Consider the following 17119-nt stretch of genomic DNA (forward strand, 5'->3'; position numbering starts at 1 on the left):
TATCAAATAATAAGTTTAAAATTTCGCTTTTAATGGGTTGCGCGAATTCGCTTTGCCAAAGATATTTTTTTAGCAGTGGTTTCACAAACCATACCTTGGAGAGTGCCAGAGTGTTTACAAAAACACCCTTGCATCTTAAAGAAATGTTCCGGTATCTTAGGCTTTTGATTTTTTTAAAGCTCTCAACGGCTTTCTGCCAATTAATGCTTGCGGTGAGAGCTAGGTCAGTATGTAAGGTTATCCCTGAGATTTTGATTCCTGAGGTGTTGCACCAGGTTATAATAAAAAGTTCTTGGTTTAACACTATGGCCATCTTTTCATAGTGGATTTAGTTTAATCCACCCAATGCCAAAGCCCTGTTTTTGTTTTATTTATATTTGATCCCGAGGCTTACTCGAAGTCATCTAGCGTTTTGAAAACGCATTCGATGTACGTCGGGTTCCTCAGGAATATGGTGGTGTCATCAGCGTATTGCATGACTTTTAGTTTGTTTTTGTTCCCGGCAGAGGAATGCCGTCCACATCAGGATTGTTTCTGATGTCTAGGGCCAGCGATTCTATTGCCAGGCAGTATAGCATGAGGGAGATGGGTCGCCTTGGCGAATTTGCTAATACTGAAGGGCTTAATCAATTAGCCGTTGTTTATTATAATTGAATGGGAGTTTTTCATGGTTTGCATTATTCCTCTTATAAAGTTTTTACCGAGGTTAAGTTTTTGGAGAGTTTTAATAAAGAAATTTTCTATCAATTTTATCAAATGTTTTCTCCTGGTCGATTATAATCAGTACACTATCTATTTTTTTTCCGTTAGTGTACTGTATTAGGTCTATGACCAGCAAGTTTGCGACGGTCCGAGAATTTTATCTAGTACCCTTTTACAACCTCAAAGCGAGGGCTTCATTGACTATTTTGTAGTCCGCGCACAGAAGGGATATTGGTCGCCAGTTTTGCAGTGCCGTCAGATCGCCCTCTTTTGGAAGGAGATTAATTAGCGCCGTCCTCTGCGACCACGACAGCTCGTTATTTACATCAAAGACATTACCGTTCATAAGATCGGTAAGTTCTTCTCCGTATTATCCCAGCATTGTTGATAAAACTCTGCCTGGAGGCCATTTATCCATTGTGTTTTGTCTTTGTTTAGGGTCATCGCGGCGTTATAAAGCTCCTCGCTGCTAAAGGGAAGTTTAAAACGCGTTTTGGTGGTCGGTGAGGGATTTTGTTAAGTTTATAAAAAGTTTTTTTTGTTTTTCTTTATTAAGATTCTTTTTTTTCTACATATTTTTATAATATTTATTAATTGTGGTTAACATTTTGAGCGTGTCCGTTTGAAGGGTATTACCCTCTTTTATTTCACTAATAGTTTTTTTCTTTTGATTTTTTTTTTCTATTTGGAAGAGAGCCTTGGAAGGTTTTTCGCCTTCCTCTGCCAGGGTTTGTTTTGTTCTTACGAACACGCCCCCGTCGCAAAAGAGTTCTCGAAGCTCTGATCTTAGATCATCGAGTTTTTCCAAGTCCCTCGCGTCTTTTTGGGTTTCCTCATTAATATCTTTTAGTGAAGAGTTTTGTTTTAGCTTTATCTCTCGCTTTTTTGATTTAGCAACCCCTACTGCTTTTTTAATACGTTGTTACTATTTATATTAGAAGCTCGAGTCCAAAATTTTTCAAAAAATAATAATTGGTTCTCTAGAAATTAGATGTCAACGTTTAACTAAATTTTTTAAAATATTGACCAAATAGTGTTGAAGGCATTTTTTTGAGAGCGCAATCCTTTAACAGATTAACATTGAAGTGCCAGTAGCCCGGGCTCCTCTTATTTTCTTTATCAAGTTGCAGAGTACAGCGGAAGGCTTTGTTGTCACTTAGTCTGTTTTCGATTATAGCGCATTTGCACTTTCTTGAGATTGTCAAAGGTACATAAATTCTATCTATTTTACTTTTAAAAGTTTTGTCTGCTTTTTCATAAGTAAAATCAATTTAGTTTGGGTTAACATATCTATAAATATAATCGAACTTTTCGCAAAGAGAGTTCAAGTTAGCTTTACCTAAAGTATTGTTTTTGTTATGCGGATCACCCCCTTTTATGTCTAACTTTGGGTTTTCTACTATATTAAAATCTCCCATCCGGATCATATATTCTGATCCGCGCGCACATTTTCTTATTTGCTTAAAAAAGTTTTATTTTTGTTGTGGGTCATTTGGCCCGTATATATTGATTATTCTTAGATCACAATTTTTAAAAGTAAAAATGGCTGCAAGAATTCTTTCACAGTCGTCTTGAGTGACTTCGTTTAAAGTAGTGTATTTTTTTGTTAGAATGGAGACACCTCGCTCTCTATGGTTTCCATTATTCCACAGGGAGCTCCCGTTAGTTTGGTGTTTTCATTCATTTATCCAATTGGTGCTATTTTCTTCAGTACTATGCGTTTTTTGCAAGCATATCACGTCATAGTCCTAATATTTGAGAAATTGAAATATTTTGTTTCTTTTGATCATAGTTTGGATACCATTTACATTTAACGTCAGAATTCTTGCATTCATTTATATTCAAAATTGATTTTTTTTAAAGATGAAAAAAATTTATTTTTTCTTTTTTAGTTTTTTTAATTGATCAAAAAGTAAAAGTTAGTTTAAAAATGGGCGCATTTATTTAAAATATATAGTTAAACAATAGATAAATATAAAAGATATTTTGCCGTTGTTACGTTCAGTCTTTTGTAGATCTTTTGATGTTCTTATTTTTTGATTGTTTTGCGCAGTTTTCCTTTTTTTCTGTAATTTAATATCATGCTGTCTTCCATTTGCGAATCTTCGTTTCCTTCTTTCGCGATGTTCTTCATTTCATTGTCTTCCTGTGTTTTAATGGTATGGTTTTCTTTGGTGGTGGAGTTATAATATTTTCTTATAATCTTTATTATAATCTTTCGTTATAATATTTTCTATTTGGTTCGGGGTTTCGTTTGTTGGATTTGTTATGAGTTGTTCGAAGGTGGTTTTTTCGGTTTCATTAGGCAGTTCGGTTGTATCAAATATAGCGTGTTCAGTAATAGGTATTACTTATTCAGTTGTATTATCTATAGGTTAAGTAGAACTTTGACTTTCGGAGGTCGTTGGTGGAGCTTGCGGGATATCTTTTGGTGTAGGGTTTATATTTTCTTGAGGGGTCTTTAAGCAGAGATAAGTTGTACAGATGGTGATGACTGTTGACCGTTGTGCTTCGTTCTAATAGGATATCCCATTATGTTCAGGCTAACCGGCGTCGGACAAGTCATGCTTTCCATAACATCCACGAGGATACCTGTATAGTATTCCGTTCCACTAACGGGTGTTTTTCTCATGACAGGTTTTGTGTAAACATGCCTGCCGTAGCCCGACTGTCCAAGAACGGTGCCGATCTTTAGGTTTTTATGCTCAATCGGGAGGCCGAACACAGAAACGTGAGTGACTTCGCTCGGCTCCCGCTCGGGGTTTGATTATTGAAAAATATGATGAAGGCCGCACACATTGAGTCCCCTCTCTAACAAGAGGTTCTTTGCAGAGTCAGTCTTCATCACAATTTCCAAAAGGGTGTTTCCACAAATGAGTTGAACTCCTTCCAGTTCACGTGCCAAGTTTACAGCTTCGAGAGCACTAATTATTTGGACGATATCAATACGTTTCTGCAGTCTAAATATTAGGGTTTTCGGGAGGTTCTTCTTGTATGCGCATTGGGTGGTTACGTTGGCGTAGGATTTTTTGATAATATTTGGTAGGGCTTTCGCGTTCCTTAATTCTTTCTTCTTTTTTCGGTCTGAATCGCTTTCGGACTGATCGTCGGTGCTGTAGGGTGATAAAATCGATACAATTTCATTTTTATTTCCGGTTCCAGTTTTCGTCATTCTTTTAATAAGACATTTGGCGGTATCTTTGATCGTTAAGACCGTTTCGTTAAAAACCAGAAAGTCACAAAACTCCTAAAAAAGCCACTTAAAAAATAACTTTTTCCACTTTTAAAATCGCTGTCTCGGCTAAAATCACGTGGAGATACTTTTTTTTTTTTTTTCGACTAACAATAACTACACTTTTTTTCACTAACAGATTTTTTTTTTTTTCACTTTACATATATAATCATGTCGTATTACAGTTAAAAAACCCGGTATATATATATTTACAAAAAAGCCTCCCATAAATATAAGTAAATACTTTATTTTATTTAAATAAATTTCTGTGGTTTTTAAAAGAAAACGTAAAGCGAAAACGAAAATTAAAATTTAAGGTACTTTAAATCTAGATAAAAAACTTATAAAAAGCTTTTTCTTTCTTTATTCATTTGAATAAAATATTTTTCAATTTAATAAAAGCAAAAAGGATATTTACAAAACATAGAAGATGTTTACAAAAAATGCTGCAAAACATGAAGTATAACCCAAATAAATATAAATTTTAATTAAATGGTAATAAATATAAATGAAAATAAGTTACCGTAAGAGAAATAGTATAAAATAAATGTTTCCTCCTTAAAAAATCAAAATGCAAAGCTGATTTGTATAAATCCCCATGCCTAATAAAAATTTTTCTTTCAAAAGTTGATTTTGAATTCTCTGTGAAAAACTAATTTAGTTTTTAACGAAGAATTGAAAAATCTAACTTTTAATTCAAAAAAACCCCTGAACAGTGTTAAAACAACAAACAAAGTAAAAAAGCGAAGTAGATATTTGCAACACAAAATTTTTGTAATAAATTCAATAAATGTATAAATTTTATCTTACTTATTTGTGTTTGTAATAAAGTAAAATTAAATTTGAAAACTATAATGTAAAACTTATTTTTTGTTTACAACCAAAGCAAATAGGATATTTATAATATGTTCTTTGCTTTTGGTCATGTTCGAATTTGAAGGTTAAAATAAATTTTTCTTATTCAGTTTTTTATGCTCGTCTCAAAAAACTAAACTTTAAGTTATGAAAACCACTACATCAGTGTTAAAAAAATTAAAACCTTCGATTTCAAAAGTTAAAACCGAAAGTTAAAAAAAAAAATTGACGTAACTTGTACTTAACATATATACACTCAATAAATTTTTTCATAAATTTGTAACAAATAAGTTAAGTAAATAAAATCAAGCAGTTTAAATAAAATAAGGCTGGAAATTAAACCAAGCATTAAAAAATAATTGCACGACCGTCGCACCAAAACCGGTTGTTGGGTACATGCTATCGTTTAACTCAAAATTTATAAAAAATAGGGCTGCCTTTTAAAAAGTATTCACATGACCGTCGCGCCAATAGGCTGCTAGGATCATGCTTTTTCGTATTAAATAGAATTAAAAGGATAAAGTAAAAAGTAATTTTAATATGTTTGTTCCATTATATATTGAACACGAGCTCTAGCTTGTGTTGTATAGAGATTGCATCATTCATGGAAAACAAATTATGGAATTTTCCAATACTATTTTCGCGTTTATATTTATTATACTTTATTTTCCATATATACTTTATTTCTTTTATAATGTTTTTTATTATTTTAATGGGACAGATGATTTTGTTTTCCATCATATTCCATGCGCGCCATATTTCTGTTGTTGTTATATTAGTTATAGTGGTTACTAGTTTTGCCTTTAGGTCTGATTTTGATAAATTTTATATATTTATGTAGAAAATAATGTGAATTGTATTAAAGTTTGTCCGAGGAAGAATTCTCTCGTAAACAAAGTTCAATTTTTCCAAATAATTTGCGCAATACTGCAATATATAAAAGGGTGCAAAGTAATCGGTTTTATGTTGGAGACGAGGCAGTTTGTTTTGACTCGTCCGCGGTTTTTAATCCACTTTTTACATTTTTCACGGGTGGGCAAAATGTTTTGGAGAATTTTCCACTGGGTGTTATAGGAAGGACCTTGGGCGTAAGATCTAAATCAGCGCCACCAGATCTTCTCATAAGGCTTCCCAGTTTGGAATGTTGTTTCCCAAAACATTTGTGTTTTTATTAGGTTTTTGAAATCATCTTGGTCTTCCAAGATCAAATATACTTGTTTAGTTATAATTTTTTATTTAAATAAATTTTCTTTAGTTTTTAATAGTTCAATTACATCTGATTGATAGAACGATGGTTGTTTAAGGGTTATTAAGAAAGTTTACTTCGGTTATAAAGTTCTAATTGGCTTAACCTTGTCGGGCGTATCGGTTGAAAAAATACGCCAAATGATCATTTTTCAAATAAAAGCGTTTACGGGGGTTAGCGTATTCTCTAAAAAGCATTAAATTTTATAGTCTCAGGGCAGTTGATTGCCTAAAGATGTCGGGAATTTCCAGGCCCCCTTTATCAGGTTTTAAATTTAAAATATTTCTTTTTTTTGGCTTGGCAAAGTTGTTATACCATAAATAAATTGATATTTCTTATTTAATTAGTTTTTCATAGTTTTTTCTTAATAGGAAGACGTTTGCAACATACCAGACCTTCAAGAGGGCCTGCCTGTTGACAAACATTGCCTTGCATTTAAGTGAAACATTTCTATATTTAAAGTTTTTTAAAATTTTAATAAACTTAGCAACAGCTTTATCAAAATTAAAATTAGCCGCTTTTTGCAGATTCTTAAAGAAGGTTATCCCGAGTATTTTATTAAAATCTTGGTTAGATCGGTTAATAGTAAAGTTCTAAATTTTCAATATTTTTTTAAAGGCCCCCAGCGCAAACGCTTTTGTTTTGACTTGTTTATATTTGACCCTGTAGCTTTTTCAAAGGCGTTTAAGACAGATATAATTTCGCCAACGCAATTGGAATTTTTGCACGCAATTGTCGTATGAGCGAACTGCAGTATTTTAAGGAGGACGGTTCCAGATAGTTTGATCCCCTCGGAGCTCTGATTGTATTTAAACGCGAGGGCAAGCGTTTCAACTGCTGCACATTAGAGCATCAAGGAGAGCGGATCTCCCTGTCTAACTTTCCGTATTATTTTTATGGGTTTGCTCCGGTACCCGTTATTTGTTATAATGGATTAATTGTTTTTTAAGGTCTGCTTGATAGCGTTAACAAATTTTTTTCCAAAATTAAATTATTCTAAAACTTAAAAAAATAAATTTTCTGTTCATCTTATCGAATGGTTTCCCTTAGTTCAAGGTCATCAAGACTCCACTGATTTTCTTTTCATCGATGTAGTGAATGAGGTTCCGTACCTAGAGTATGTTCAAAAGATATTTTGGTTGGGTACCGAGCAAGTTTGGGTCGGGTCTAGGATTAGGTTTAGGGTAGAACTTTTGTTTTAGTTTCGAACAACTCGAATTTTTGAAGTATAGTATGTTATAAAGTATAGTAAGTATAGTATGTATAGTTGAAGTTAAGTGAATTTTATCGTTTAAAAGTGAAAGAAAAAAGTTATACAGTTCCTTAATGGCGGATAGTAACGATGGTAATTGTCTAAGTATTGTCTGGGAATTTTTTAGTAGACAAAAAACGAATGGCAATAGAATTATAGGCATATGCAAAATAGGAACATGCAAGTTACCTGTTCCGTGTCCAACTGGAGCAACAACAGGTCTTTATGCTCACTTACGTGCTGCTCATATGAAAGCGTATAAAGAGTGTGTAGCGAGAAATGAAGAGAATCGTAAAAGAAAATTTGCAGAACAAAAATTGAAAAATGAAAATAAGAAGCAAAGTAAAGTTGATGACCTTTTTAATAAGAAAGCACATTGGTCGTCAAGTCATCCAAATGCCATCGCTATAACGATTTCGGTTAGTCGCATGCTTGCTCTAGACATGTTGTAAAACGACTTTGAAGAGCAGACGGTACAAAGTGATAATTAATGGAACCACAATATCTGGTGCCAAGCAGAACTACGTTTTCAAGATAAGTTGTACCTGAGTTATATTGTAGTGTAAAACAGAAAACCGCTAATGAAATATATCGAGATTTTGAAGACATTCCATAGTATTCATTAGCGACTGACATAAAGTCGTCAATGAATATGATGACAAATAAAGATATTTGCATTAGAAAACAAGCCGTTTCCAGGATAACATACCGGCGAAAGCATTCTTCGAATCTTTAAACAAGACTATTGATATTTGGAAGCTTCCTCGGACTGTTCCAATTTATGCGTTGCATGATAATGGCAGTAATATGAAAAGCGCCATGAATTTCTCACAATCATTTTATGATCTTTCATGTTTTATTCACACTTTACAATTAACCATCAATGATGCCGTGAGTAAAATTGATGGTGCAAGCTGTCCTTTCAAAAGCCGTCGTATTGTGTCACATTATCACCATAGCTGCCAGGCTACACAGAATTTGTACAGAGAGCAGAAGCGATTAGGAAAGGTAGAACGAGAACTGATAATCAATGTTGCTACTAGGTGGAACTAGGATTCTTCTATGCAGAAGAGATTATGCAAAGAAAAAGATGCTATATCTGCTGATCTAGCAATATGTGAAAAAATTGATAACTTGACTAATGCAGTTGGAAGCTTGCTGAAGGCTATCACGCAATTCTTGCTCCATTTAAACAAGCAAGTAGAGATTTATGTGGCAAGAACTACCCAACATTGTCTATGAAAATTTTGGCTTTGCATGGCATAAATCAGCAATTGCAGCGATTCATCAATGATCCTTCACATAAGGGTTGTGGTGTACTTATTGCTCGAAAACTAAAGTTATAACTAGACCGACGGTTTCCGCAATTCATATCAGCTTTGCCTTATGCAGCATGTACATTTCTTGATCCACGCTACAAATCCATCTTCTTCTTTGAACAACAGCAAGCTACTGTTGTAGACGAGTCTTCATCAGTACTCTAAGGAATTCCGATCTCGTGGCGGTACTGGTGTTGGTGGAGGTGGACATTGTGCCTTGAGCGATGATGACACGAACTTAATTCAAGGTACAATTCAATTACGTTTTATGTTACGTGATTAACACAGATTAAAACTTGATGGTAATTGTAATGGCGTGCAGTTCAGGGATTGCATTTTTTCAGATTTACTGTATTGTGGTTTAGTTTAATTACAGATGAATAATAAAACAATAGATAATGCATAGGTTTTCATTTCTGTTTGCTATTTTAGTTTTACATCTATTTATATTATATAATGCTTTGTAGAAACATCTGCTAGTGCTGGTGGTCCCGTTCCTGCTTTTGAAAGTGCTGGCTCACGTCCTGGTCGGACATCAGCTGTAGCCTCCAAGCCAAGTAGTTTATGGGATGACTTCGACAGCATGCTTACAACAGCAACTGCAAATAGGATGCTGCCAGTTGATGATGCAGCTTCTGTGCATAAGGAGGTCAGAATGTATATGATTGAACCTTCTATTTGAAGGAACGCCATTGTTCTTGATTGGTGGAAAGTTGATCATCACCGTCTGCCGAAACTCTCAAGAGTAGCGAAGGCACTATTGGCTATTCCAGCAACTTCTGTAAATTCGGAGAGATTGAACTCGACGTCCGGTAACATTATTACAAGACGGCGATGTAATCTACTCTCTGAGCATGTGGCTGAACTAACTTTTATTCACGAAAATTTGTAGTATAGCACATAGCAGTAGCGTACCGAAGCCAGACTGCCCTGCCAGCCACAGTCAGTACAGTACACTGTGGATAAAGGTCTCGGACTTTCTGGAACAATTGCCTCTGCATGTACTACTACTTTACATAACTGTATAACATTTGCATTCATTATAGCATTGTACTTTTACTTGTATTGTATTATCTGTTAAACTATAACTGTAAATATATTACTAGTCCTAGTCTTTATTCTATGCACTGCATTGCAAGTATTTGACTTGACTTTTTTTAACTTGAATTGTCACACATTGTAATTAAATTGTATGATACTAGTCTCATTTGATTTCATTCACTTTTATTTGACTCTAGAGTTTAGTCTGTGTTGCTTAGTATTTTGTTTACATTATAAGGCTGCAATATGATTGGTTATTAAATATAAAATGTATAATGTTTTATTTCTGTTCTGTGTTCGTTCACACACTAAAAATTATTACTATTTAAGTACCAAATTTCAATATCAGTGCAGCGTACTTTTGAATCGAATCGAATTCGAATGAAAGTGGCTTAGTCTCGTTTCGAATCGTTTCGAACTTAAAATATTAGTTTCCCACATCACTACTTAAAAACTGGAAACCGATTTCGCTCCTTTGTACTGAAAACAAAGTTATAACAAAAGCTTTTGCAATCAGAATATCCAGAGTGTTAAACATCATCGTTGGATCCTCTCAGACATGCTCTGTTCCAGGCCAGAATATCTTTAGCAATATATTCCTCGCTAGGGAATTGATTCACTACACCAATGAAAAAAACTTAAAAGCCTTACTCATAACAATAGACCAAGAAAAAGCAATCGACAAAATTGATCAAAACTTTATCTTCTCTACTCTGAAGAAGTTTAATCTTGGTGACAATATTGTCAAAACGATTAAAAATACTCTTAAAAACAATCAATCAATAATCCTTAACAATGGAATTTTTAGCACTCCCTTTGATGTCAGCAAAGGTGTTAGACCGTTTAGCTGTAGAACCTCTAGCCAACGAAATTCGAAACAACACCAAAATAGATGGAAAATCACTTCCAGATAGCAAAACAAATTTAAAACTAATGCAATACGCAGATGACACAGTCATGTTTGCAAGAGATACTAACTCTATATCAGAGATCTTTAAAGTACTAAATCTATTTGAAGAAGTATCTTCCTCCAACATAAACAAGAATAAAACAAAAGCTTTAGCCTTAGGAGGTTTCAAAAACATGGAATACGAAAATACAATAAAAACACTAAACCAAAATAATTACAATATCGTCTAGACCATCACAACTGGCCTAAACATACTAGATACATATTTCCATACAGATCTGGCATACTCATCCATCATAAACTGGTCAATTGAAATATATAAATTTACTAATAAAGTTAAAAATTTCAAATATAGGAACGTATCCCTTAGATGCAAGGCGATATTCATGAATACCCTCACTATTTCTAAAATTTGGTTTATACTCAATATATTTCCAATATCTGAAACCTCATCCAAAAAAAATTAAAAAAGAAACATTTAAAAATTTATGGCAAAGCCAACATGCAGAACCAATCAAAAGAGACATAGTTTATCTTCCAACTGACAAAGGAGGGCTAGCAATACTACAATACTCGCATACCCTCTAATTAACTTTGCAAATGAAAAATATCCACAATGCCAATTTCTTACATCAAAACAATTTCCGAAATAACTAAACAGTATCCCTTTCTACTATGCAGATGTAAGTAGAAAATTAAAACTTGACGACAAATAATCACGTTACAAAATGAGAATACAAAAAGCATATACAATCACATACTTATCGAAAATATGTGAGTGGGAAAATTGCAGAGAAGTCTACTTTGGAAAACAATCTGGAAACGGTCTTTCAACTCTTACGCCCAAGGACCATGCCAAAACACACAATGGAGAATCCTCACTGACAGCTTACCAACAATAGAAAAGCTACAAAGTTGGCGTAAAAACAGAGGAAGCGGAGACAATAAATGCAAAGAAAACAATCAAACTGAAAACACTTTACACACCTTTATATCATGTAGGAAAGCCTAACGCGTGTGGAGAGCCTTCCGAGAAATATACGAGGGTCTACTTCGAACAAAAAAACTTATCAGCGTTCAAGCAGTTTTCCAAATCAATATAGAAGATCTCTCTAAACAAAGTAACAATGCTAAAGTTATAACTACACGTACGAATATCATTACTACTGAATAATAAAGAGCCAGGAACTCATTAACTAAAGAAATTAAAAAAATACCATCAATAAAAATAATAGGTAGTATAAAAAAGAAATAAAATATTTATGGTCACTTAAATACAATAAATACCTAAGACAAAATAACATTTGAGGTTTTCATAAAACCTTTTCATTTAATAATGTTCTTAGTAAAGATAGCAATACAGAATTACGATTTAATTTCTAAAATATGGCTTAATTATGTCGACACCTTTCGAATTTTCGCTTTTTCGTTTTTTTGTTCATCGTTTTTTCGTTCTAGATCATGCAAAAACCGTAAAAAATAACAAATAAACAATAATAATTATAATAATGACTAAAATAATAACAAAAAACAAAAAAAACAAAATAAAATACAAATAAAACTGTTACAAGGTAAAAATGTCACATCCAAGGCTTTTTATTAACACTTGATAATCAAACAAAAGTATACAAATAAAATACGAACAAAAATATCAAAATAACATAATTAGATAAAAATATAAAACAATATAACAAAAACAAAAAATTTAAAATACACTTGCTATCTTGGGCTTTGGACTAGATGGTAGAAATTAATAATAAAAAAAAAAAAAAAATTTCTTTTCTTATTAGTTTATTATCTGGTACGCCGGCACAGTCCGGCTCATATATAAATCTGATTTTTGGCATTTGGTCATGGGATCATAGGTTTACATTGCCCTGACCACGGGTTGCCTCGGCTTTGCACTACTGCTGAGCGCGGCCCAGATTGAAAATAAGAAAAATTGTCTTGACTTTTAGTGTGTCCAACATCGCCAATGGTCTCAGCTGCTTCTGATGATGATGCTACTGATGATGACGACAACGAAAATGATTAGACGTACTGATTCAAACCACAAGTATATTGTTGAAGACGGCGTCAGTCCGACTATATCTGCAGTGTTCAGTTATTTCTTGTCGGCCTAATGGCTAAGATCAAGCGTTCTTATCGTTTCTCGGCTTTATCGCTTCTCGGCTTATAATCGGCATCTCATCGCTTTATCATAGGTTGATTAGAAGCCATTAGGACGAGAAGCGATAAGAACAGATACTTTTTTTTTTTTCACTTTTTTATCTTTACAATTTATTTCTTATAAAAACATTATTTCACAAAAAAAAAAACTGTTATATACACAATAAAATTTCTGTAAATAACGCAATAAAACAATTAGTTTTAAATAAAATTTGTTTATTTTTTTTTTTTTTTTTAATTTGTTTTTGCGGTTTCGAATAAAACAAGATAAAATCGAGAAATAAAAAACGAAAACGAAAACAAAAATGAAATGTCGATAGAGAAAACCGCAAATTAGGAAATAAAATTTAGTTTTTTAATAAGAGTTATGAACACTGTAAATAAATTATTTACCAAAAATATCGTGTATAAAACAATAACAATTACTTTGATAAAGTATATAGAAGAAATAAAAAGTTTAAAAATATAATGCTATAATGGCCAGAACTATTTAATATAAAGTTTATATTAAATAGTTCTGGCCATTAAGCCATGCATTTAAATAATATACGCCTGTCCGTCACACCCACAGGGGCTGCTGGGGACATGCTTTTGCGTAAAATAAAAAACTACATTTCCTTATGTATTAAAAACAAGATCCTACTCGAAACTTTTAGAAATGGCAATGTTTATGGAAAACAAAGTATGATTTTTTCCTATATTGTTATAGCGCTTGTATTTTTCATATTTTATTTTCCATATATACTTTCTTTCTTTTATAATTATCTTTGTTATCTTATTTGGGAGGATAATTTTGTTTTCAATTACAAAGATGTTTCTTGCGCGCCACAATTCCGTTGTTGTAGTATTTGTTACAGTGGTACTAACTTCGCTTTTGGGTCAGCTCTTGACAAACCTTCAATATTCAAATAAAAAATAGCATAGGTTGAGTTAAAATTTATCGTTGGGAGTTATCTCTCCTAAACAAGCCTTAGATCGTTATATATTGCGCATGCCACTTTACAATATATAAAAGGGTGAAGCGTGTTTTTATTTCGGTTGCAGACGAGACAACAAGTATTGCCTCGCCCACGATTTTTGTTTTATTATTTACATTTTTCTTTAGTGGGCTAAATATTTTGTAAAATTTTCCATTGTGTATTTTGTGAGGAACCTTTGCCGTAAGATTTGAAACAGCGCCACCAAATCTTATCCCAGGGCATTTTAGTTTGAAACGTGGTTTCCCAAAAAGTTTGCTTTTCGATCAAATTTGTATAGTCAATTTTGGTCCCCCAAGATAAAGTAAACTTTCTTTGTTGTAATCATTTTTTCTTCTAAGAGGTTTGCTTTATTTTTTAGGGTTTGCTTTATTTTTTAGGATTTCAATCACAGAGTAGTAAAATGGATGATTTAGTGACTTAGGAAACTTTACTTCGGTTAGAAAGTTCCATTGTAAATGTATAGTAAAACCTCTTCTAGCATATTTGGTTAAAGGATAGGCTAAAATATATTTGTAAAGAAAAAAACTCTTATGTGGGTTTAGATCTTCTCGAAACAGCATTAGATGTTTAAGCCTTAAGGCGTTTGAACTGCCTCAAAACATCAAGAATTCCTAAGCCCCCTTTATCAACCTTTAAATTTAGAATATTTCTTTTAATCGGCTCAGCAAAATGGTTTTGCCACAAGTAAGTAGAAATTTCTTTTTTGATCAATTTTTCATGAAGATTGTTCATAAGAAAGATGTTTGCAACATACTAGACCTTTGAAAGGGCTAGCGTGTTGACAGACATCCCTTTGCACTTTAGCGAATCATTTCTGTATTTAAAGTTTTGTAAATCTTTTTTAATTTTTCAATGGCCTTATCAAAATTAAATTCCGCTGCCTTTTTAAGGTTGTTAAAAAGGTCAGCCCAAGAACTTTCATACCGTTCTGGTTCGACCAATTAATAAAAAATTAATCAAAGGACAAATTATTTAAAGAGTTTTGAACCCACCTTCCCCCCCCCCCCACCCAGAGCAAGCGCGTTTGTTTTGTTCAAATTTATGTTTGAGCCAGAGGCTTTTTCAAAAGTATTTAAAACCTTAAAAATTTCACCAACGAAGTCTGGGACTTTGCAGATAACAGTGGTGTCGAATGCGAACTGCATTATTTTAAAGGGAGTTGTACCAGGGAGTTGGATTCCCTAAATTCTTTGGCTGTACTTAAATTCTGAGGCTAGCGTTTCTACTGCCACACAGTACAACATTAAAGAGTTCGGATCTCCCTGTCGAACTCCCCTTTTTATTTTAATGGGTTTACTCAGGTACCCGTTTTTGGTTATAATTGATTGCGTATTTTTTAAAGTTTGTTCAATTGCATTTACAAAATTGTATCCAAATTTAAATTTTTCTAAGACTTTTACAAGAAAAGCTCTGTCCATCTTGTCAATAGCTTTTTCCTGGTCCAGAGACATCAAAAAACCACTGATTTTTTTTTTATCAGTGTAGTGGATGATGTCTCAGACCAGAAACAAATTTAAGAAAGTATTTCTCCCAGGTACTGAGCATGTTAGGGACAATTCTAAGATTTTATGCAGAACTTTGGCCATTCTGAGTGCCAGCGCTTTCGTGACTATCTTGTGGTCAGCTATGGAATTGGCCTCAAGTTCTGCAGCAGCGACAAATCTCTATCCTTCAGACTAATCACTGCCGTTCTCTGGGTTCAAGGAACCTGATTTTGAGTGTTTTCAAAATAGTTTTGATTGGTTAGCCGGGTAAATTCATCCCCATAAATACCCCAGGTATATTGCCAGAATTCAACAGAAATTCCGTCAATACCCGGGGACTTATTTTTTTGTAGACTTGGTAAAGTTCAGAGGAGCTAATGTTTATATTTAAAAAAGCATTTTCATCATCCTTTAAAACATTTTTAATTTTAACTAACAAAGCGCTTTTGCATGGAATTGTCAAGATTTACATTTTTATAAAATTTTCTCAAAACATTTTGGATGTCATTGGTGTCAGTAAAAGTTTTATTTTTGTAAAATACATTTTTAATAGTTTTTTTACTTTGGTTGGTCTTTTCCATAAGAAATAAAGATCTTGAGGGTATTTCTTCCTCTTCGATTATTTCTTGTTTCGTTCTGATAAAGACCCCTTTTTTGTTATTCAGTTCACTTAACTCTTTTTTAATAAAGTTAATTTTTGTCTCAACTCTTTCGCTTTTTAAATTCTTCTAAATTTAAAATTTTTTATAAAACAAGAGTTTTTTTCTCTTTTTTCCTTTCTTAAGTGTCGCCCTCTTTCTTCTGCGATAACCCTAACCATAAATTTAGCGTATTTCCATCCTTGGTTAGAGTTTTCAAAAGAGTTTTGTTTATGATTAATTTCAAATTCTTGTTTTAACATTTCTAAAATTTTTTTGTCAGTTAGTAAAGATGTGTTTAAGTGCCAAAGTCCCGGTCCCCGCGGATTTTCCCTTTCGAGAAAGATTTCGCAGGAAACCGAGTCATGGTCACTTAAACCTACCTGACTATATTCGCATTTTGGTTTCAAATTTAACAAATTGTGTGAAACATATATCCTATCAATTCTACTTTTATAGTTTTAGTGTTTGTATGAAAATACTTTTTTATTAGGATTATTGGTACATTTTTAGGAATCAAATTTTTTAAAAAATGTCAATAAAGAGTCTCTTTTTTGATTGTTATATAATCCGTTGACGTTTAACGATAATATTTTTACTGCCATTTTTTATGACTGAGAAAACTATAACAGATAATTAAAAACTTTGTTCTAATTCACAAAAAATTTAAAATTTTCAAAAATAGGAATTTAAAATAAAAGATTTAACAGTTTTCTCAGTCGCGCATTTGTAAAAAACAAAATTTAAAAAAATATATCGTAATAAATGGAATAAAATAAAAATTATTCTCTTACATACTTGGTTGACCGCGATATTCCAACTTCATCACAATATTTCCTCTACTGATTGTTTACTATCGTCGTTAAATAGTTTTTGTTGCCTTTACTGTTTCGATTATAATAGTCTTTAACGCAGCGTCGTATAGCAGGATCTTGCTCGTTTAAAATTTCATCTTTTGTTTTATCGTAGGGTCCCTTTAGGATAACCATAAGTTGCCCCAGCATGCTGGGGTTGAGTCCATTCTGGATAACTTTTGGTTATCCAGAACGGACTCAACGCAGGTGTGGATTTGACTGTTGATCCTCCGGATCAACAGTCAAATCCACACCTGCTTCTTCAGGGTGGTTGACTTCTTCGTTTCTTTCTGCAGCTGTTTTTGAATCTTGACAGATACTCGAAGACGGTTTAACGGGATGTTGTTCGAAAGATTGTACACAATCGCTCGCAGACGACACGGGATCCCTGGTGTACATTGTTCGGACTTGATGCCCTCTGATGTACAGGATTTCCG

The 17119-nt window shown here is 33.2% G+C and overlaps 1 pseudogene; it reads left to right on the forward strand.

Moving 5' to 3' along the window:
* Positions 1-12276: 12276 nt before the first annotated feature.
* LOC136077453 (U2 spliceosomal RNA) lies at positions 12277-12487 on the forward strand (annotated as a pseudogene).
* Positions 12488-17119: the final 4632 nt, after the last annotated feature.

The sequence above is a fragment of the Hydra vulgaris genome, chromosome 02 (assembly GCF_038396675.1).
Source record: "Hydra vulgaris chromosome 02, alternate assembly HydraT2T_AEP".
Lineage (NCBI taxonomy): Eukaryota > Metazoa > Cnidaria > Hydrozoa > Anthoathecata > Hydridae > Hydra > Hydra vulgaris.